The following is a 22759-nucleotide window of genomic DNA, read 5'->3' as shown; positions in this document are numbered from 1 at the left end:
TTAAACCACCTACTACTACTATTGCATTTCTTTCATCCATCTTCTTTATTACATCCTTAATTATATGCTCTCTGTCCCCTCTTTATACCTTTGCCATTACTATTCTATATTCTTGTCACCCTCTCTCCTTTGAAAGCAAAAATATGTAATGAAAAAAATTGTTTCAAGAATGGACAGTTAATGTCAAATCCGTTTCTTTTCCTTCTTGTATTCGGACAATATCAAATAGAAAATATTTTAAGTGCATCGGTACACCAGTTGTTTTAACCGTTGATCTAAATTATAAAAAATATATATAATATATATTAATTAAAATCAACGGTTAAAATAATTGGTATACCAGTGCTCCCCAATGCACTTAAAATGTTTTCTATCAAATAAGTTTCAATTTTAAATTTTTATTCATGTCTATCAAAAGTTTAGGTAATATTAATTTTTAAGTTTGACTAATTAATTAAGTGCATATACTAAGATTATTATTAGTATAATAGGATACATGTTAGTAAACTTCTTAATTTTTTTAATTAAATTATATATACTACTACGGCATTAATAAATATTAACGTATCTATTAATCCATCTTTTTATAAATTAAATAATAATAATAATAATAATAATAATAAATTTGAAATTAGTTAAAATCATAAATACCACATATACTAAAACTAAAAAGTTGTAGGTTCAGCTCTTGGAAATAATAAAATATTTTTTATATAGATTATATATAATAAAGGATATCTTTTATGCAACATTTTCTTAAATTGATCAAATGTATCTTTTTTTATGCATACAAATAGGTTAGAGATACATATTTAGTGTTCATTAAATTTTAATTATGTTACTTTAAAAATATTTGATTATTCTACTATAAAAAAATTAATTAAGTTTAAGTGAAAAATTTCTTTTTTTCTAATAATTGGTAACTTTGTCGAAAAATATATGAAATAATATAGGTAAAATGTAGATAAATATATATGTGATAGTCTGATAGCATGACTAATATTTTTTTATATAATTAAATGTTCTTCTCGTACTATTATTATTAACGTTATTACGTACAATTTTATAGATAATCTCTTTCTTTAACTATCCAGTTCCATCGATATTTTAACCACAAACTCACCCAGAAGAAAGATGAAAAAAAGGTGAGAATCATCTTTCTATACTTAAAAGACGTGTTGAGCATCTCTATCTTAAAAAAAAAAAAAAAGAAAGACGGACATTTGGTCCACAAAAATTTTGAGAATAATAATAATAATAATAATAATAATAATAATAATAATAATAATAATAATATATGTATATATTTGTCTCTTTGGAAGTTTGATAAAAATTTTAAAAATATTTTTAAATTTTATTTTATTTTAATTTTGTCTCAAAAATTTTCAATTTGCATCAAATATATCTCTGACGGCTAATTTTTCAAAAAATTTAATACCAATTCAAGAACAATTTCATAAGGACAACCCTCAACACAAGTAAATCAAGCATAATTTTCATGCATTATTGTTAGATTAGTCTTAAATTTTTTGAAAATTTAGCCGTCGATGATATATTTGATGCAAACAAAAAATTTTTGGGACAAAATTAAAACAAAATAAAATTTAAGAATACTTTTGAAACTTTTGCCAAATTTCAGTGACAAAAAATATATTTACCCTTAATTATATTATTTTTATCTCCAACATAAAATATAAATATTTTTTTTGTATTTTATATTAAAAATACTTTGTTAAACTTAACATATAATAATTATCTTGTTAAATTTGATTTAGTATAAAAATTTAAAGTAAATAAATAAATCACCTCCAAAAGAAATAGTAATAATTAACTTTATAATACTAATTAATTAGTTAGTAACTAACTTGAAATTTAATTTTTTAATTAAATACAACTTAAATTATTAGTGATTTTTAAAAAAATTTATTTAAGATAAAAAATATATTATATGTATATTAATATATTGTATTAATATTTTTTTATTAAAATAGTCTTGATTATAGTAATTAGTTTGGTTAAAAAATTTATTTATATCAAAAGAAAATACCATCATAAGTAGATTTTAAAATTGAATAGAAGATAATAAATAGTTAAATAATTGTTTAAGAATATATATATAAAAAAAAATACTTAATCATATTAAAAATAAAAAATTAATTACAAATTTTTTTATTATTTAAAAAATTATAATACTGTGTACAAAATTATTTTTTTATTATTTTAAATATTATAATAAGTGAGTATGCGAATGTGTGCATATGCCTGTAATTCTAGTTATATATATATATAGTTTTAATTTAAAATTTTAAATAGGTTAGTGGCAATTTTTTTTAATTTTGTCTTATGTATATAGTAATTTATTTGTTAATTGTGCAAAACCAAAAAAATATCTATACCATTTTGTATATTTTTACCTTTATTATTAATTAAATTTTTCTAAGTCCGTCACTGATTTTAATTTATATGTGTTGTTAAAACTAGATAATTAATTAATGTAAGGATAATATAATTTGTTCATTCTTAAACGCTACTTATTAAATAAAAAGTATTTTATTTCTTATTAATTAAATAAAGTTTTATTCTTTACTTGTTATGTTTTATATCAATAATTTATATTTAAGTATAGGATTTAAGATTTCAAATTTAGAAATAAAATTTAAAGTGTTTTTTTTTTCTTTTCTTATTTTCAATAGCAAGTTAATTTTCAAAGAACGTTAGTTATACTTCTTACTCCCTTCGGGATGCATTAACAAGCATCCTAGTATCTTTGATATTTTACTCTTCCTCAATACAACTTTATACTCTTTCTACTGAAAATATAAATAAATGTGTTTATTTTAAAATTTATAATATTAATTAATTTAAAACTTTTATAAAGTAATTATTATGCTTCTCTTCGTTGTTGTATGTTGCAGAAACATTTTTCGTTTTACCACAGAAGAATAATACCAAGATACAAACTACAAAGTCAAAGTTAATCAGAAATCCTGCATTGGAAGGTCATTCTACATTATATTGGCGCCTCTACAAAATATACTGCCACGTCAAAAGGAATGGTGTTGGGTCAAGATTTGGATTTTAACCTGATGGGTAGTAAATATAAATACTGGAAACATTTCAAGTGCTTCAGGGAGCACCGGTGTACCAGTTGTTTTAACCATTGATTTCAATTAATATATATTATATATATTTTTTATAATTCAGATCAACGGTTAAAACAATTGGTGCACCAATACTCCTAGTACACTTGAAATGCTTCCTATAATACTAAATAGTAAGTGTATCAGCCATTTCAAGTCGATAATGTCATTACATCTTATTCAGTCTCATATCACAATTAGTTATCATCATTTCAATTATTTCATCATATCTCATTTATTAAGATTGCATTATTTTTAAAATTGTCTCGTTCATCACTTTTTTTTATCTTATCAAATCAATTATTCCCTCTCTAAATTCTTTCGATATCAATTTTATCTTCTTTTACTCACTAAACCTTGTTTTATAACCCAAAACCTAATTAATTAACCTTAAATAAAATTTTCAGAAATTTGAAAAATAAAAAAAATGGTCGATAGTTTAAAAATGATAAATTTCTATCAAAATAGTAGTTTCAAAAGTTTACAAACTTACCAAAAAGTCGAACAGTGAAAAACAAAATTTTTATGTAAAACAGGGTGTTGTGCATACGCATCATGTATGCATACATACACACAACCAAATTTTATTAAAGTGTGCGTAAACGGATGCAACAGAGAGACCTTTTCATCCAGTGCGTACACATCACTGTGTGCGTACACTCACTTACAAAATCTTCAGGGTGCACACTTCCTCATGCGTACGTACGAGCCCAAACACACTTCCTGGTCTGTGCGTGCGCACGCACACCAGAAATTCTAGTTTTCTGCAACTTAGGAAATTCAGCTTTTGGCACTTAATTTTCGACGTTCATAACTTTCTCTACAAAATTTTGACTTTTACAAAATTTATACCATTTTAAAGATTTTGAAATTATCTTTAATGTGAAACAAATTTCATTCAAATAAAAAATTCGAGACTCAAGTTATAGTCTGACAAAATTCGCTAAAAATCTATTTTTTACCAAAAGTTCAAAACTCAAGTTTTCCAAATCAAATCCAACCAAATACTAATCAAAACCATTTTAAGCAATATCATAGCTCATCAAACACCAACCCATCACTCATCAACCCTTTAATTACCTAAAATACTAACACTTCCTTGTCAATTCAATATCATATTCACATATATACATAATAATTTCACCATCTCAAACTACACCACAATCATTTCAATACAAATTATACTCACACAATGTCACACACTTCCATTAATTCCAAACATATCAGCATTCATAACCATACAACCCATTCAATAAATTCATCATGAATTTTCCACCAAATTCAACAACAAATCATCAATTTTTTTTCTTTAACTACATATACATACACATGTCACAACTTCTCAATTCCAACCAACCACAATAATTTTAATATTTATGTCCTATATTCACTAATATGCATCATACTCCAATTCAACTTATCCAACTGTCAACTAGCATAAATTTCACGTTACATTACACATTATCTACAAGAAACCAAAATCATATCTAAACTAATTCTTCCCTAATGCTCGCAACACCCCAAGATCCTCAATTTACGATCTTCAAGCCCCAAATGCTTACCAATCACCAACTTAGCTCCCAAGGTTCAGTCTCAAGCCTCTAATGTAGCCAATTTGTCACCAACCCACATAATTCACTCTAATTCCACACAATTATCAAAAATTCAATATAGGGTTTGCTATCAACATTTTCACAAGAGTTTAGAGTTTCCTTACTTTACCCACGGTCGTTTGAGACAAGACCCAACGAGTATCCAAATTTAATTTATCTCTAAAGCACCGAAACCACATAATCTCTCAAAATCAAACCTCTAATTTTCAAAATTACAAGGAGGAAGGCTGAGTAAGAAATAGTGAGATACTTACCAAATTGTTCAGTGAGTTTTGTAGAGCTCGACGCAGTGATCGCATGGACTTAATGTGATACGTGACATATAATTGCATCATTTTTGGATTCTTAAGGTTTGTGTGGCCTATAAATCAAAATTTGAACTTAACCCTCCAATACAATTGATTGATCAAGAAATTGACGGTTGGTTGGATTAAAGGAGATTAAATTGCCTAGGAATAGGAATCCAATCACCTAGGGTTTGTCATAAACTTGATCTTTACATGATCAAGGTAGTTGACATTGAATATTAATACGAACATTTAAACATCTCCAAAGTCTTAACTCTATTCTCATACCATTTTCTCAACCATTCACTGTTTGCCTTTAATTTACTGTCTTTTATGCTAAGTGTGATTCAAAACTCTCATTTCAACTTGTCTAACTAGAACAATTAATCAATAATTGCTTGTTTAATCCATTAATTCTCGTGGGATGGACACTCACTCACCTGAGTTTATTACTTAGTATGACCCGGTGCACTTGTCGGTAAATTGTGGTTAGAAATTTTGCACTAGCTTATTATAGGCACGTTTTGTGCAGTAATTTGTGACTCTTTTGTGTCCTATTTTTTATCATAGTGAAATTATTTTTTGGTCTTGGTGACTCGTCATTTTTATTTCTCACATTGAAAAGGTTTTTCATGTTATAAATTTTAGTGTGTTAGTTTGCCTCTATTTTTTAGTTTATGTAATTTTTTGTTGTTATTGTGCTGCTATTATTTATTGTTAAGTGGATATTATTACTCCTTTTATTACTCTTCTTATTGTTGGTAGGGCTGGCAATGTGTAGAGTTTGGACCCTACCCTAACCCTACCCGCGGGTTGAAAATTTTATTAAAACTCTACCTTATCCCTATTCGCACCCTAACTCTATTCGCACCCTAAAATTCTAAACTCTACCCTACTCGCAGAAATATCAAATTTTTTCAAAGTAAATATAAAATTTAATCATTTCGAATTTTATACATATTAATAACATAAAAAATAAAAAACTAATGCTCTAAATTATTAAATTAACTAACTAGTTTTAGTGGTTGTTTACTTATTGTAAGTCATTACATAAGGGAGGTTGTGCGTTCAACTCTCACTTCTACTCTTACTTCCTTCACTATATATCTAATTTTTATAAAATATGTGTTATATATGAGGTGCGAGTAGAGTAGAGTAGGGTACACTCTAAACCTGTACCCTACCCTACCTCCAAGTATATTCGTACCCTACCTTACCTGCAGTGGGTTGGATAGCCTACCTTATCTGAATGAGTAGGACCGGATTGGATACTCGCGAATAGGGTATAAATTGCCAGCCCTAATTGTTGGTGGTCACAAAGATGAGAGGGTATATGACATGGAACACTAAACTACGTCTAAATTCAATGGTGTTGCGATGATGGAGACCATTATCCCGTGAGTGTAGATCACTGGAGCAATAAGACTAGCAAAGAATGAGAGTGCGACGAATGGAGGCAAACTCACTAGAGTCAAAACAAGAAATCACTCACCTCCAACAAAACTTCATATGCCCCCTCCAGTCCTCCACCTCAGCAAATGCAAGCCTTCAGACAATCCTCTATCTACGAGCGCCATGATGTGGACGAAAGCGAAATTCCTCAACCAAGCCTTCATATTTTATTGTATTTATTTGTTTATATTATTTTAATTTTTTAATTGTTAGTAATTAAAAAGTATAATAATCCTTCTACTTTATAATTTATTCTGTTATGATTAATATAGCATGTAAAAGAAAAGAAAAAAACTTTACTAACAACTATTGTGAGTGAAAAATGAAAACAAAAACATTTTTTATTTACAAAGGTTCAGACACAGTGAAAATATTTTAGTTATTTAATTTTATATTTTAACGAGCATCTATGTGCACATCACTAATAATATTTTAGGGTAAAGGACAAATTCGTCCCTGACCTTTTAAATTTGGTACTTTTAACTCCCTCAAGATTGGAAAATACAAAACGACCCCTCACCAGTGGAAACGGCGTACAAACCGGTCCTTCCATTCAATTTGGGTTCCAAGACGTAACGGATTGTGTTTACCTGGCGCCTATGTGGCGTGGATATGTGCACGTGTCTTCAGGGTGGTAGTAACGGGGCTGACGTGGTGCCAGTAGAGAAAGTAATGGGACATTTTAGTCCTTGGTCACGCGCACGACGTCGTTTCGGGTTAATGTTTTGCAATGGTGAGTGTGAGCTATGAAATATGCCAGAGCTGCCCATATCAGTGAGAAAGAATTACAAGAAGCCCTAGCACTACTAAGCTTTTCCCTCCAAAAAATACAACGTTTCGTCTCCGCTTTGTCGTCGTTGCAGTTCCGTGGAGGAGTTCCAGATTGAAGCTCCGTGGTTATACCTGCGTCTGCCATAGAGAGGGGTAAGTACATTGATGTTCAATCGTTCTGCTTATGGCCGTTATTTGCTATCAATGTTGTAGGATGAGACTAATAGGGATTGTAACTGATTGTCATAGGTGATTAGTTGTGGGGTTAGTCATTTGCCATGTGTTGTTTAGAGATATTTTGGACATTTAGATAATAAGGGGTGGTTTTGTGTTTTGTTGTGGATTGAAAAATTTTGCAGATGGTTGATGTCTTTGGTGTTCCCGTGTTCCATCATGGGGGTAACTTCTCACGGGGGGCTAGCGGTGAGTTAGTGTATCTTAATGGTCAAGTTGAGAAGTTTCCTCCGATGGACTTGGATTTTGTCAATTTCGGCGATCTGGTCACCATGTTCAAAGGACTAGGATATCAATCCTATAAGGAGGCTTACTGGTATGATCCAAAATGTAAAGATATGGAGTCAGGGTTGCATGTACTGAGGGGGGACGCAGGGATCAACCAAATGCGACAGGCTAAGTTGAGGAACAAAGATACTGAAGAGTTTTACATTTTTTTTGACCATTCTGTTGACGAACCTGAGATCGCAGATGATGATTTTGAGAAAAATGCTGAGGTTGAGGAAGAAGCCGATCCAAATGACATGGAGAAGTCGGATGGTAGCACTGACAGTGATGAAGATGAGCTATATAAACCACCACCAGCTGGTTATGAAAGTGGGAGTGATACTGGTGAAGATGATGAGGGCAGAAGGGTTAGAGCTGCCAAAGGGAAGAGGAAACATGTGTCTCTATCACCGAGGAAAGAGGTTGATCCCAATGAAAAGCCAAAAAAACAAGCAACCCATGAGTTTAAAAGGCAGAGATTTAAAGCAAGAAGGGTGGGCTCAGGTGGTGAAAGTTCCTCAAGGTCTACTGGGCCTGCTAAACAGCCCAGCACTAGTAGGCCTGGAAGCCAGCCCAACAGATCTAGGCCTGCTAGGGAGCCCAGCATGAGGCCAGCCGTTGCAGATTATGTCAGTGATGTAGACACTGATAATGAGGACATTGTGTTTGAGTATGAGTCTGAAGAGCTGCATACCCCTGTCTCATCAGAGGATGAAGGGAACAAACCACACTGGCCTGAGTTTGATGAACACTATGGGTTTGGAGAAGGCAGATTTGAGCTAGGCACAAGATTTGCTACAATAGAGAGGTTCAAGGAAGTTGTGAAGGATTCGTTTATTGCTGAGGGGAGGGAGTTGGTTTGGATTAAAAATGATAAGGAAAGAGTTAGAGTTGGGTGCAAGAATGAGAATTGTCCCTGGATTGCTCATCTATCATACAATAAACAGCTGCAGTGTTTTCAAGTAAAAACCTATAGGAGTGAACATACATGCGCAAGAGATCTGGGAAGCAATGCGGCTGACCAACACTGGATCAGCAAAAAAGTGGAGAAAAGGATGACCACCCATCCCCATATGAACACACACGAGGCCATTGATTTTTTAAAAGAAGAGTTTGATCTAGTACTACACCCTAAAATGGTTTACAGAGCTGTGAGGGAAGCCAAAGACAAGATCATGGGAAACGAGGTAGAACAGTATGGGAAGCTTAGAGATTATCTAATGGAGATACATAGAAGCAATCCAAGGTCTACTGCATTGTTGGACGTTATTCCCCAGCCACAAGCACCCCCAACATTCGACAAAATGTATATATGCTTCGATGCCTGCAAGAGGGGATTTAAGAGTGGATGCAGGCCATTGATTCACTTGGATGGAGCATTCCTGAAGACCTATCATGGGGGCCAATTGCTGTCTGCTGTGGCACAGGACGCAAATAACCAGTTTTATGTGGTTGCATTTGCTGTGGCAAGGTCCGAATCGAAAGAGTCATGGAAGTGGTTTCTGACCCTATTACAAGAGGACATTGGAGATGTGCAACAACATGGTTGGAATTTTATGTCCGACATGCAAAAGGTTAGTAAGCAAGTTTCTCTACTTAATTTAAGTACATATGGTGTAAAATGATGAAACTCCTTCTTGTTGCATTCTGTTTCAGGGACTGATGCCTGCATTGAAGGAGATAATGCCGAATGCACATGTGCGCAATTGTGTCATGCACATGTGGAAGAATTTCATCAACCGTTTCAAGGACTTATATATCAGGGAAACTGTGTGGGAATGTGCAAAATGCACAACTGTGGCTGAGTTCAAGACAAAAATGGAGAGGCTGAAGGAAGTTAATCAGGATGCCTGGTCATACCTGATGAAATTTGAACGTGCAACATGGGTAAGGGCCTATTTCAGTCATGGTCCAAAAGTGGACAACCTGACTAACAATATGTGCGAGTCTTTCAACTCCAAGATCACCAAGTACAGGTGCAAGCCTATACTGACAATGTGCGAAGAAGTGCGCTGCTACCTCATGAGGCGTATGGTTCAGCACAAGAGACTGATAGATTGCCATCATGGAAAGCTTGCACCGGTTCAGGAGAAAAGGTTGAAGAGACTTGTTAAGCCAAGTAACAAATGGACTGCGGAGTGGATAGGTGATAACGAGCGCAAGCGATTTGAGGTCACATACAAGGGATCTAAGTTGGATGTGGACCTGATTAAACATACATGTACATGTAACAGATGGCAATTAACTGGTAAGTGTGTAATTTTATTTCTCTAAATGTTTCTTGTTGGATTTGCCTGCAAGATGTTGCTGTAATTTTACTTACTTATGACATTGTTTCTTGTTGGAATTGCCTGCCTGCTACTACTGTAATTATGTTAATGTGATTGTTTGTTGCTGGATTTGCTTGTCTGCTGCTGCTGTTTCCTTACTTGCATATGTCCAGTTGTATATGTTTAAGTTGTATATGTCTAATTGTTATCATTAACTTGTTGGATTTGTTGGAAAAGGGATGCCGTGCACTCATGCAGTTGCAGCAATCAGAAAAAGACATGACAACATGGAAGATTATGTGCATCCATGGTTATGCATGGAATCACTGAAGAAGACTTACGAGCACTTCATTCAACCCGTTACAAGTGAAGAGTTCTGGATACGGTCTGATCAGACTAGGCCGGCTGCACCTGTCATTAAGCGGCCAATTGGTCGTCCAAAGGTACATAACAGGCAGAAGGACCCAGCAGAAACTGTTATCGAAGGTGAAAAACTGAGGAGAAGTTTCTATGTGACCTGCAGCAAGTGTGGTCAAACAGGACACAACTATAAGACTTGTAAGGGTGCGCCATCCAATCCAAATTGGAAACCTAAGACCAGGAAACCAAAGAAGAAGACCCAAGACAACCTTTCTCTTGTGGTTATACCACTGTCACAATCAGCACCTGAGGCAGAGGTACTTGGCTGGACTAAGGATCTTTATGTCCCCCCGATAATATGTTTAAGGATTTAGTTGTCCATTTTAAAAATGTTAAAGGACCCATTTGTATTTTTTAAATTTGTTTCATGGCTTTATTGTCTTTCTTTGTTTCAGGGTGAGGAGCATGACTCAGCTACTCCAACCAACCAGAACCATTCTACCACTTTCACAACTCCAGATGTGGCCCAGCAACAACCTGCTCCACAAGTTGCATCTGTGACCACTACTGCAGCACCTGCAACACAAGGTCAGGTTCCTTTCAAACCTCCAGCCAGAGTTCCAGCAAGGCCATCCAACAAAACATTCAGACCGAAACAACCAATTAGAAGGAAGAGTGATGGTAAACAACAAGTTTAGAAGTCACAGCAGCCAAGTGTGGAAGCAGTTGAAGGACCATCTGATGAGGCTCTGGCTGCAGCAAGCAGTGGAACTAAAAGGGTGTTTCAGTTCATCCCCACCCCAGGAACCAACAATTCCAAAAAATGATGTTCATATTTTATGAGTCTGATGTAAAAGTTGGATCAAACTTATTTTTGTTTGTTATACACTATGGAATCTTTTTGCCAAAACTATGATGCTAAGTGATGAGCGGATAATTTGTATGCTTTTTGGCATTGTTTTTAGTATGTTTTTAGTATCTTTTAGTTAGTTTTTAGTATATTTTTATTAGTTTTTAATTAAAATTTACTTTTCTGGACTTTACTATGAGTTTGTGTGTTTTTCTGTGATTTCAGGTAATTTCTGACTGAAATTGAGGGTCCTGAGCAAAAATCTGATCCAGAGACTAAAAAGGACTGCAGATGCTGTTGGATCCTGACCTCCCTGCACTCGAAGTGGATTTTCTGGAGCTACAGAAGCCCAATTGGCGCGCTCTCAACGGCATTGGAAAGTAGACATCCTGGGCTTTCCAGCAATATATAATAGTCCATACTTTGCCCAAGATTTGATGGCCCAAACCGGCGCTCAAAGTCACCTACTGAATTTCCAGCGTTAAACGCCGGAACTGGCATAAAATTTGGAGTTAAACGCCCAAACTGGCATGAAAGCTGGCGTTTAACTCCAGAAAAGGTCTCTACACGAAATTCCTTCATTGCTCAGCCCAAGCACACACCAAGTGGGCCCGGAAGTGGATTTTTCTGTCATTTACTCATTTCTGTAAACCTTAGGATTACTAGTTTTTACTACTTATAGGATCTTTTGACATTGTATCCGTACCTAATGACCTCATGACATTTTTACACGTTTCTTTCCACAGTATGAGTCTCTAAACCCCATGGTTGGGGGTGAGGAGCTCTGCTGTGTCTTGATGGATTAATGCAATTACTACTGTTTCTTATTCAATCATGCTTGCTTCCACTCTAAGATAATACTTGTTCTTAATCCGGATGAATGTGATGATCCGTAACAATCATCATCATTCTCAACCATGAACATGTGCCTGACAACCACCTCTGTTCTATCTTAGATTGAGTAGTTATCTCTTGGGTTCTTTAATCGGAATCTTCGTGGTATAGGCAGGACCTGATGGCAGCATTCAAGAGAATCCGGAAGGTCTAAACCTTGTCTGTGGTATTCTGAGTAGGATTCAATGATTGAATGACTGTGACGTGCTTCAAACCTGTAACCTACTGGGCGTTAGTGACAGACGCAAAAGAGGGATTCTATTCCGGTAGGGGAGGGAACCAAACCGGTGATTGGCAGTACTGTGACAGAGTGCGTGCATTAGCTTTCACTGCGAGGATGGGAGGTAGCCATTGACAACGGTGAAACCCTACACGAGCTTGCCATGGAAGGAGACTTGCGTGTTTGAAGAAGAAGACAGTAGGAAAGCAGAGATTCAGAAGATGGAGCATCTCCAAAACCCCAACCTATTCTCCATTACTGCAAAACAAGTAACCATTTCATGTTCTTTTGCTTTTCACAATCAATCCTGATAATTTCTGATCTCCTGACTAAGATCTACAAGATAACCATAGCTTGCTTCAAGCCGACAATCTCCGTGGGATCGACCCTTGCTCACGCAAGGTATTACTTGGACGACCCAGTGCACTTGCTGGTTAGTTGTGCGGGATTGCAAAAGTGTTATTGCAATTTCGCGCACCAAGTTTTTGGCGCCGTTGCCGGGGATTGTTCGAGTTTGGACAACTGACGGCTTATCTTGTTGCTTAGATTAGGACTGTTTTCTTTTTGTTGGTTTAGAGTCTTTTAGTTGAGTCTAGTTTTATATTCTAAGTTTGGTGTCAATTGCATGCTTTTGTTTTTCTTTTAAAATTTTCGTTTTTTTTTATAATTTTAGTCCCTTTTTGATTCATAAAAATTCTAAGTTTGGTGTCCTCTTTGTGTTTTTCTCTTAAAATTTTCGAAAATTTAGTGTTTGATTTTCTAAAAATTTTAAGTTTGGTGTCTTTTTGTGTTTTTCTCTTTCCTCTTTTTAAAAATCAAATCTTTTTTTTATAAAAATTTTTTTTCAATCATATCTTCTTAATTGCTGTTTTCAAAATCTTTTTTTTCACTAATTGATTCAGTTCTCAATTTGCTTTGATCTTATTTTATTTTTAATTTTCGAATTTTGTTTTATTTTCTTTTTATTTTATTCTATTGTATTTTGTTTTTTTTTCGGTTATTTCAAAAAAAATAAAAATAAACAAAATTTATCTCTTTGCAATCATTCTCATTTCCCTTTTGTCCATTATGGACTTAAGTGGAATTAATCAGTCCAAGAGGACTCTGGGGTCTTATGCTAACCCCATTACAGCTGTATATGGGAGTAGCATCTGTATACCTCCCATCAAAGCAAGCAGCTTTGAGCTAAATCCTCAACTCATTATCATAGTGCAGCAAAATTGCCAGTATTCCGGTCTTCCACAGGAAGAACCTACTGAGTTTCTGGCACAGTTCTTACAAATTGCTGACACAGTACATGATAAAGAGGTAGATCAGGATGTCTACAGACTATTACTGTTTCCATTTGCTGTAAAAGATCAAGCTAAAAGGTGGTTAAATAACCAACCTACAGCAAGCATAAAGACATGGAAACAGTTGTCAGACAAATTCCTGAATCATTTTTACCCTCCAAAGAGGATGACACAGCTAAGGCTGGACATCCAAGGCTTTAAACAAGAGGATCATGAATCCCTTTATAATGCCTGGGAGAGGTATAGAGGTATGCTAAGAAAATATCCCTCTGAAATGTTTTCAGAGTGGGTACAGTTAGACATTTTCTACTATGGGCTTACAGAAAAAGCTCAGATGTCTTTAGACCACTCAGCTGGTGGATCTATACACATGAGGAAGACAATTGAAGAAGCTCAAGAGCTTATAGACACTGTTGCTAGAAACCAATATCTGTACTCTAGCAATGAGTTCTCTCCAGAAGAGGAAGTCATGACAATAGTCACTGACTCTAATCCTCAAGAACAGATAATGGAGCTTAATCAACAACTACTCCTGATGACAGAACAGTTAGCAGAATTTAAAGAGATGCTCCATGAAACTAAAGTTGCTAATAAAAGCATAGAACTACAGTTGAATCAAGCAAAACAGCAAATATCTAAACAGATAACAGAGGAGTGTCAAGCAGTTCAATTGAGGAGTGGGAAGACCTTGAATAACACTGCTCAAAAGAGCAAAAAGTCAAACAAGGAACAATTGACAGAGGACAACCAAACCACTGTTCAAAATCCCTCTGAGGACAGTGAGAGCCCAGAGAGGAATATTGGCGTTCAAACGCCAGAAAGGGAAGGAAAGCTGGCGTTAAACGCCCATTCCTTGCCCAGTTCTGGCGTTCAAACGCCAGAAAAGGGGGAAAAGTTGGCGTTAAACGCCCATTTTCCACCCAATTCTGGCGTCCAAACGCCAAGGGAGGATCAGACACCTGAGAGTGCTGACAATAATCCCTCTAAAAAGGCTTCTTCAACCACTTCTGTAAGGAATAAACCTGCAGCATCTAAGGTTGAAGAATATCAAGCCAAGATGCCTTATCCTCAGAAACTCCGCAAAGCGGAACAGGATAAGCAATTTGCCCGCTTTGCAGACTATTTAAGGACTCTTGAAATAAAGATTCCGTTTGCAGAGGCACTTGAGCAAATACCTTCTTATGCTAAGTTCATGAAGGAAATCTTAAGTCATAAGAAGGATTGGAGAGAAACTGAAAAAGTGTTTCTCACTGAAGAATGCAGTGCAGTCATTCTAAAAAGCTTACCAGAAAAGCTTCAAGATCCTGGAAGCTTTCTGATACCATGCACATTGGAAGGCACTTGCACCAAGACAGCTTTATGTGATCTTGGAGCAAGCATCAATCTAATACCTGCATCCACTATCAGAAAGCTTGGGTTGATTGGAGAAGTCAAACCAACCAGGATATGCCTCCAACTTGCTGATGGCTCCATTAAACACCCATCAGGCATAATAGAGGACATGATTGTCAAGGTTGGGCCATTTGCCTTTCCAACTGACTTTGTGGTGCTGGAAATGGAGGAGCACAAAAGTGCAACTCTCATTCTAGGAAGACCTTTCCTAGCAACTGGACGAACTCTCATTGATGTACAAAAGGGGGAAGTAACCTTGAGAGTCAATGAGGAGGAGTTCAAGTTGAATGCTGTGAAAGCTATGCAGCATCCAGACACACCAGATGACTGCATAGGCGTTGACATTATTGATTCTCTGGTAGAAGAGATCAATATGGCTGAAAGCCTAGAATCAGAGCTTGAGGACATCTTCAAAGATGCTCAAACTGATCAGGAAGAGCCAGAGGAGGCAAAGGAATTTTCGAAAATTCCTCAGGAGGAGGATAAGCCTCCTAAGCCTGAACTCAAACCACTACCATCCTCCCTGAAATATGCATTTCTGGGAGAGGGTAACACTTTTCCAGTGATTATAAGCTCTGCTTTAAATCCACAGGAAGAGGAAGCACTGATTAAAGTGCTAAGGACACACAAGACAGCTCTTGGGTGGTCCATAAGTGATCTCAAGGGCATTAGTCCAGCTAGATGCATGCACAAGATCCTGTTGGAGGATAATGCCAAACCAGTGGTTCAACCACAGAGGAGGCTAAATCCAGCCATGAAGGAGGTGGTGCAGAAAGAGGTCACTAAATTACTAGAGGCTGGGATTATTTATCCTATTTCTGATAGCCCCTGGGTGAGCCCTGTCCAAGTTGTTCCCAAAAAGGGAGGCATGACAGTGGTTCATAATGAAAAAAATGAACTGGTCCCTACAAGGACAGTCACAGGGTGGCGCATGTGTATTGACTACAGAAGGCTCAATACAGCCACCAGAAAGGATCATTTTCCTTTACCATTCATAGACCAAATGCTAGAAAGATTAGCTGGTCATGATTATTACTGCTTTTTGGATGGCTATTCAGGCTATAACCAAATTGCAGTAGATCCCCAGGACCAAGAGAAAACAGCATTCACCTGCCCTTCTGGTGTGTTTGCCTACAGGAGGATGCCTTTTGGTCTGTGCAATGCACCTGCAACCTTTCAGAGGTGCATGCTCTCTATCTTCTCAGACATGGTAGAAAAATTTCTGGAAGTCTTCATGGATGACTTCTCAGTGTATGGAGACTCATTCAGCTCCTGCCTTAACCACCTATCACTTGTCCTGAAAAGATGCCAAGAGACTAACCTGGTTTTAAACTGGGAGAAATGTCACTTTATGGTGACTGAAGGGATTGTCCTTGGGCACAAACTTTCAAGCAGGGGAATAGAGGTGGATAAGGCAAAGGTAGAGGTAATTGAAAAATTACCACCACCTGCCAATGTTAAGGCAATCAGAAGCTTTCTGGGGCATGCAGGATTCTATAGAAGGTTTATCAAGGATTTTTCGAAAATTGCAAAACCTTTAAGTAACCTGCTAGCTGCTGACACGCCATTTGTGTTTGACACACAGTGTTTGCAGGTATTTGAGACCCTGAAAGCTAAGCTGGTCACAGCACCAGTCATCTCTGCACCAGATTGGACATTACCATTTGAACTAATGTGTGATGCCAGTGATCATGCCATTGGTGCAGTGTTGGGACAGAGGCATAACAAACTTCTGCATGTCATTTATTATGCTAGCCGTGTTCTAAATGATGCACAGAAGAATTACACAACCACAAAAAAAGAGTTGCTTGCAGTGGTCTATGCCATTGACAAGTTTAGATCCTACTTAGTGGGATCAAAGGTGATTGTGTATACTGACCATGCTGCTCTTAAATACTTACTCACAAAGCAGGATTCAAAACCCAGGCTTATAAGATGGGTGTTGCTTCTGCAAGAGTTTGATATAGAAATAAGAGACAGAAAAGGGACAGAGAACCAAGTAGCTGATCATCTGTCCAGAATAGAACCAGTAGCTGGGGCGTCCCTCCCTTCTACTGAGATCTCTGAGACTTTCCCAGATGAGCAACTCTTGGCCATTCAGGAAGCTCCATGGTTTGCAGATATTGCAACCTATAAAGCTGTGAGGTTCATACCCAAAGAGTACAGTTATGTGCAGAGAAAGAAACTAATTTCAGATGCCAAGTACTACCTTTGGGATGAACCATATCTCTTTAAGAGATGTGCTGACGGAGTGATCCGCAGGTGTGTACCCAGAGAGGAAGCACGAAGGATCCTATGGCACTGCCATGGATCACAGTATGGAGGGCATTTTGGAAGTGAGCGAACAGCCACTAAAGTTCTCCAGTGCGGCTTCTACTGGCCTACTCTCTATAAAGATTCCCGAGAGTTTGTGCGTAACTGTGACAGTTGCCAAAGAGCTGGTAACCTGCCTCACGGATATGCCATGCCTCAACAAGGGATATTAGAGATAGAATTGTTTGATGTATGGGGAATTGATTTCATGGGACCATTCCCACCATCATACTCAAACACTTATATTCTAGTGGCAGTGGATTATGTATCTAAGTGGGTAGAAGCAATTGCTACACCCACTAATGATACCAAAACCGTGCTGAAATTCCTCCAGAAAAACATTTTCAGCAGGTTTGGCGTCCCCAGAGTGCTAATCAGTGATGGGGGCACTCATTTCTGCAATAAACAGCTATACTCTGCTATGGTTAGATATGGAATCAGCCATAAAGTGGCAACTCCGTATCATCCACAGACAAATGGGCAAGCTGAAGTCTCTAACAGAGAGCTAAAAAGAATCTTAGAACGGACTGTGATAGCCCGAAGAAAGGATTGGGAAAAGAGCTTGGATGATGCTCTGTGGGCATACAGAACAGCATTCAAGACTCCTATAGGCACCTCTCCATACCAACTGGTGTATGGGAAGGCCTGTCATTTGCCTGTGGAACTGGAACATAAAGCCTACTGGGCAACCAGATTCCTAAACATGGATGCACAGTTAGCTGGTGAGAAAAGACTGCTCCAGCTAAATGAGCTAGAGGAGTTCAGACTCAATGCCTTTGAAAATGCAAAAATTTATAAGGAGAAGGCAAAGAAGTGGCATGACAAGAGATTGTCAACCAGAGTCTTTGAGCCAGGACAAAAAGTTCTGCTCTTCAACTCCAGGCTCAAACTGTTTCCAGGAAAACTCAAGTCCCGGTGGAGGGGTCCGTATGTGATTACAAGAGTATCACCATATGGATATGTTGAGCTTCAGGATATTGATTCTGACAAGAAGTTCATTGTTAATGGACAGAGAATCAAGCACTATCTTGAAGGAAATTTTGAGCAGGAATGCTCAAAACTGAGACTTGAGTAATTTTCAGTGAAAGTCCAGCTAAAGACAGTAAAGAAGCGCTTGCTGGGAGGCAACCCAGTCATTAGGAAAGTTGTATGAATTGTTCTTGCAGAGGCAAGTATCAAAAATGAAGGAATTCACAGAGTTACAGAAGGATTCAGCTCAAAAAGCAGAAAAAATGAGCTTACTGGCGAAAAAACGCCAGTAAGGGGCATTTTGGGCGTTAAACGCCAGAATGGGTACCATTCTGGGCGTTTAACGCCAGGAATGGTGCCATTTTGGGCGTTAAACGCCAGAATGGGCACCATTCTGGGCGTTTAACGCCAGGTGTGCAGCATCCTGGGCGTTTTGGAAAAACGCCCAGTGATAAAGGATTTCTGGCGTTTAACGCCAGCCAGGGCACCTGGCTGGGCGTTAAACGCCCAAAAAGGGTAGCAAATGGGCGTTAAACGCCAGAATGGGTGCCATTCTGGGCGTTTAACGCCAGAAAGGTGGGGGGACCACATTTTTGTTTTCAACTCAATTTTTTTCAAACTTTCCTCTTTTTAACCATACTCTTCTACATAAATGCACTTCAACCCTTCATCATTCACTTTCAAATCTTCACAAATCAAAACCATTCTTCAAATCTATTTCAAATTAATCCCAAATCTTCTTCAAAAACTCACCCTTTTCTCAATTTCTTTCCATATCTTTTCAAATCTCTCTCTCTTTTTTTTCGAAAAAACTCCCCTCCCCACCTTATAAATACACGTTTGGCTCCCTCATTCCACCACACCATTCGAATTTCCTCTTCCTCCCCCTCTCTTCTCTCTTTTATTTTGCTTGAGGACAAGCAAACCTCTAAGTTTGGTGTGCTTTTCCGTGATCACTAAGCCAAGATTCATCAATATCATGGCTCCTAAGGGAAAACAAACCAATTTAAGAGGCAAGAAAGAGAATAATCCAAAGAATCTTTGGAATGAAGAGAAGTTCTTAACCAAAGAACATGAAGACCATTATCACAAAATAATGGGTCTGAGGTCAGTGATCCCGGAAGTTAAATTTGATCTGAAAGAAGATGAATATCCGGGGATCCAAGAGCAAATTCGAAACAGAGGATGAGAAGTTCTAACCAATCCTGAAACAAAGGTTGGAAGGAACATGGTTCAGGAATTCTACTCAAATCTGTGGCTAACAGATAAGCAGAGAATGACTGGAACTGCTTACCATACCTACAGAACCATGGTCAGAGGGAAAGTTATATACTTCCATCTGGACAAAATAAGAGAAATCTTCAAGCTGCCTCAACTGCAAGATGATCCTGATTCCTTTAATAGGAGGATGGTGAGAGTAGATATGGGGTTGGATCAAGTTCTAGAGGACATATGCCTCCCTGGAACTAAGTGGATAACCAATTCTAAGGGTGTCCCAAACCAACTCAAGAGGGGAGACCTCAAACCAATTGCAAGAGGTTGGCTAGACTTTATTGGGCATTCCATATTGCCCACTAGCAACCGTTCTGAGGTCACCATCAAGAGAGCAGTGATGATTCATTGCATTATGCTTGGAAAAGAAGTGGAGGTGCATCATGTGATTGCTTGTGAGATCTACACAATTGCAAATAAGAATTCCACTTAAGCCAAATTGGCTTATCCAAGCTTGATTTCCTTACTCTGTAAAGAGGCTGGGGTGAAGATGGGAGTGGATGAGTTCATACCCATTGAACACCCAATCACCAAGAAGTCAATGGAAGGACAAGTGCAAGACAACTCCATCAAGAGGAGGGCGCAGGAATTCCTCCATGAATTTCCAAGAATTGACTACTGGTCCAACCTAGAAGCATCTATTAACAAGTTGCAAGAGACTATGGAGCAACTGAAGGAAGAACAGCAGAATCAGAACTGCATGCTCTGCAAATTGCTGAAGGAACAAGAGAAGCAGGGGCGTGAAATTCAAGAGATGAAACGCCAAAAGTTCTCCTCTCAAGCTGAGGGAGCATCCACTTCTCGAAATCAAGGTTGTTGAGTTCTAACTCTGTGAAAACCTCTATCATTAGGAGCCTATGTTTGCGTTTTTTTATTTTCTATTTATTTTTTTTTAGTTTCATCTTATATCTATATTTGAGTCCTGTTCTTAGTTCATAATTAATAAAATTTAAGTTTATGCCTTAAAGCTATGAATGTCCTATGAATCCATCACCTCTCTTAAAAGAAAAATGCTTTAATCACAAAAGAACAAGAAGTACAGGGTTTCGAAATTTATCTCTGAAAATTAGTTGAATTAGTTTGATGTGGTGACAATACTTTTTGTTTTCTGAATGAATGCTTGAACAGTGCATATGTCTTTTGAATTTGTTGCTTTGAGAGTGTTAAAATTGTTGGCTCTTGAAAGAATGAGGAGAGAAGAGAACTGTTATTGAGGATCTGAAAAATCATCAAATTGATTCTTGAAGCAAGAAAAAGCAGTGAATACAAAAAAAAAAATTCGAAAAAAAAAAGAGAGAAGAAAAGAAAAAGAAAGAAATAAAGTGGTGATCCAAAGCAATAAGAGTGTGCTTAAGAACCCTGGACACCTCTAATTGGGGACTTTAGCAAAGCTGAGTCACAATCTAAAAAGGTTCACCCAATTATGTGTCTGTGGCATGTATGTATCCGGTGGTAATACTGGAAGACAGAGTGCTTTGGGCCACAGCCAAGACTCATACACTGGCTATGTTCAAGAATCAATATACTTAACTAGGAGAATCAATAACACTATCTGAGTTCTGAGTTCTTATAGATGTCAATCATTCTGAACTTCAAAGGATAGAGTGAGATGCCAAAACTGTTCGGAGGCAAAAAGCTACTAGTCCCGCTCATCTAATTGGAGCTATGTTTCTTTGATATTTTGGAGTCTATAGTATGTTCTCTTCTTTTTATCCTATTTTGATTTTCAGTTGCTTGGGGACAAGCAACAGTTTAAGTTTGGTGTTGTGATGAGCGGATAATTTGTATGCTTTTTGGCATTGTTTTTAGTATGTTTTTAGTATCTTTTAGTTAGTTTTTAGTATATTTTTATTAGTTTTTAATTAAAATTCACTTTTCTGGACTTTACTATGAGTTTGTGTATTTTTCTGTGATTTCAGGTAATTTCTGACTGAAATTGAGGGTCCTGAGCAAAAATCTGATCCAGAGATTGAAAAGGACTGCAGATGCTGTTGGATCCTAACCTCCCTGCACTCGAAGTGGATTTTCTTGAGCTACAGAAGCCCAATTGGCGCTCTCTCAACGGCATTGGAAAGTAGACATCCTGGGCTTTCCAGCAATATATAATAGTCCATACTTTGCCCAAGATTTGATGGCCCAAACCGGCGCTCAAAGTCACCTACTGAATTTCCAGCGTTAAACGCCGGAACTGGCATAAAATTTGGAGTTAAACGCCCAAACTGGCATGAAAGCTGGCGTTTAACTCCAGAAAAGGTCTCTACACGAAATTCCTTCATTGCTCAGCCCAAGCACACACCAAGTGGGCCCGGAAGTGGATTTTTCTGTCATTTACTCATTTCTGTAAACCTTAGGATTACTAGTTTTTACTACTTATAGGATCTTTTGACATTGTATCCGTACCTAATGACCTCATGACATTTTTACACGTTTCTTTCCACAGTATGAGTCTCTAAACCCCATGGTTGGGGGTGAGGAGCTCTGCTGTGTCTTGATGGATTAATGCAATTACTACTGTTTCTTATTCAATCATGCTTGCTTCCACTCTAAGATAATACTTGTTCTTAATCCGGATGAATGTGATGATCCGTAACAATCATCATCATTCTCAACCATGAACATGTGCCTGACAACCACCTCTGTTCTATCTTAGATTGAGTAGTTATCTCTTGGGTTCTTTAATCGGAATCTTCGTGGTATAGGCAGGACCTGATGGCAGCATTCAAGAGAATCCGGAAGGTCTAAACCTTGTCTGTGGTATTCTGAGTAGGATTCAATGATTGAATGACTGTGACGTGCTTCAAACCTGTAACCTACTGGGCGTTAGTGACAGACGCAAAAGAGGGATTCTATTCCGGTAGGGGAGGGAACCAAACCGGTGATTGGCAGTACTGTGACAGAGTGCGTGCATTAGCTTTCACTGCGAGGATGGGAGGTAGCCATTGACAACGGTGAAACCCTACACGAGCTTGCCATGGAAGGAGACTTGCGTGTTTGAAGAAGAAGACAGTAGGAAAGCAGAGATTCAGAAGATGGAGCATCTCCAAAACCCCAACCTATTCTCCATTACTGCAAAACAAGTAACCATTTCATGTTCTTTTGCTTTTCACAATCAATCCTGATAATTTCTGATCTCCTGACTAAGATCTACAAGATAACCATAGCT

Source organism: Arachis stenosperma, chromosome 8, assembly GCF_014773155.1.
Source record: "Arachis stenosperma cultivar V10309 chromosome 8, arast.V10309.gnm1.PFL2, whole genome shotgun sequence".
Lineage (NCBI taxonomy): Eukaryota > Viridiplantae > Streptophyta > Magnoliopsida > Fabales > Fabaceae > Arachis > Arachis stenosperma.
Note: the sequence above shows the minus strand (reverse complement) of the source record.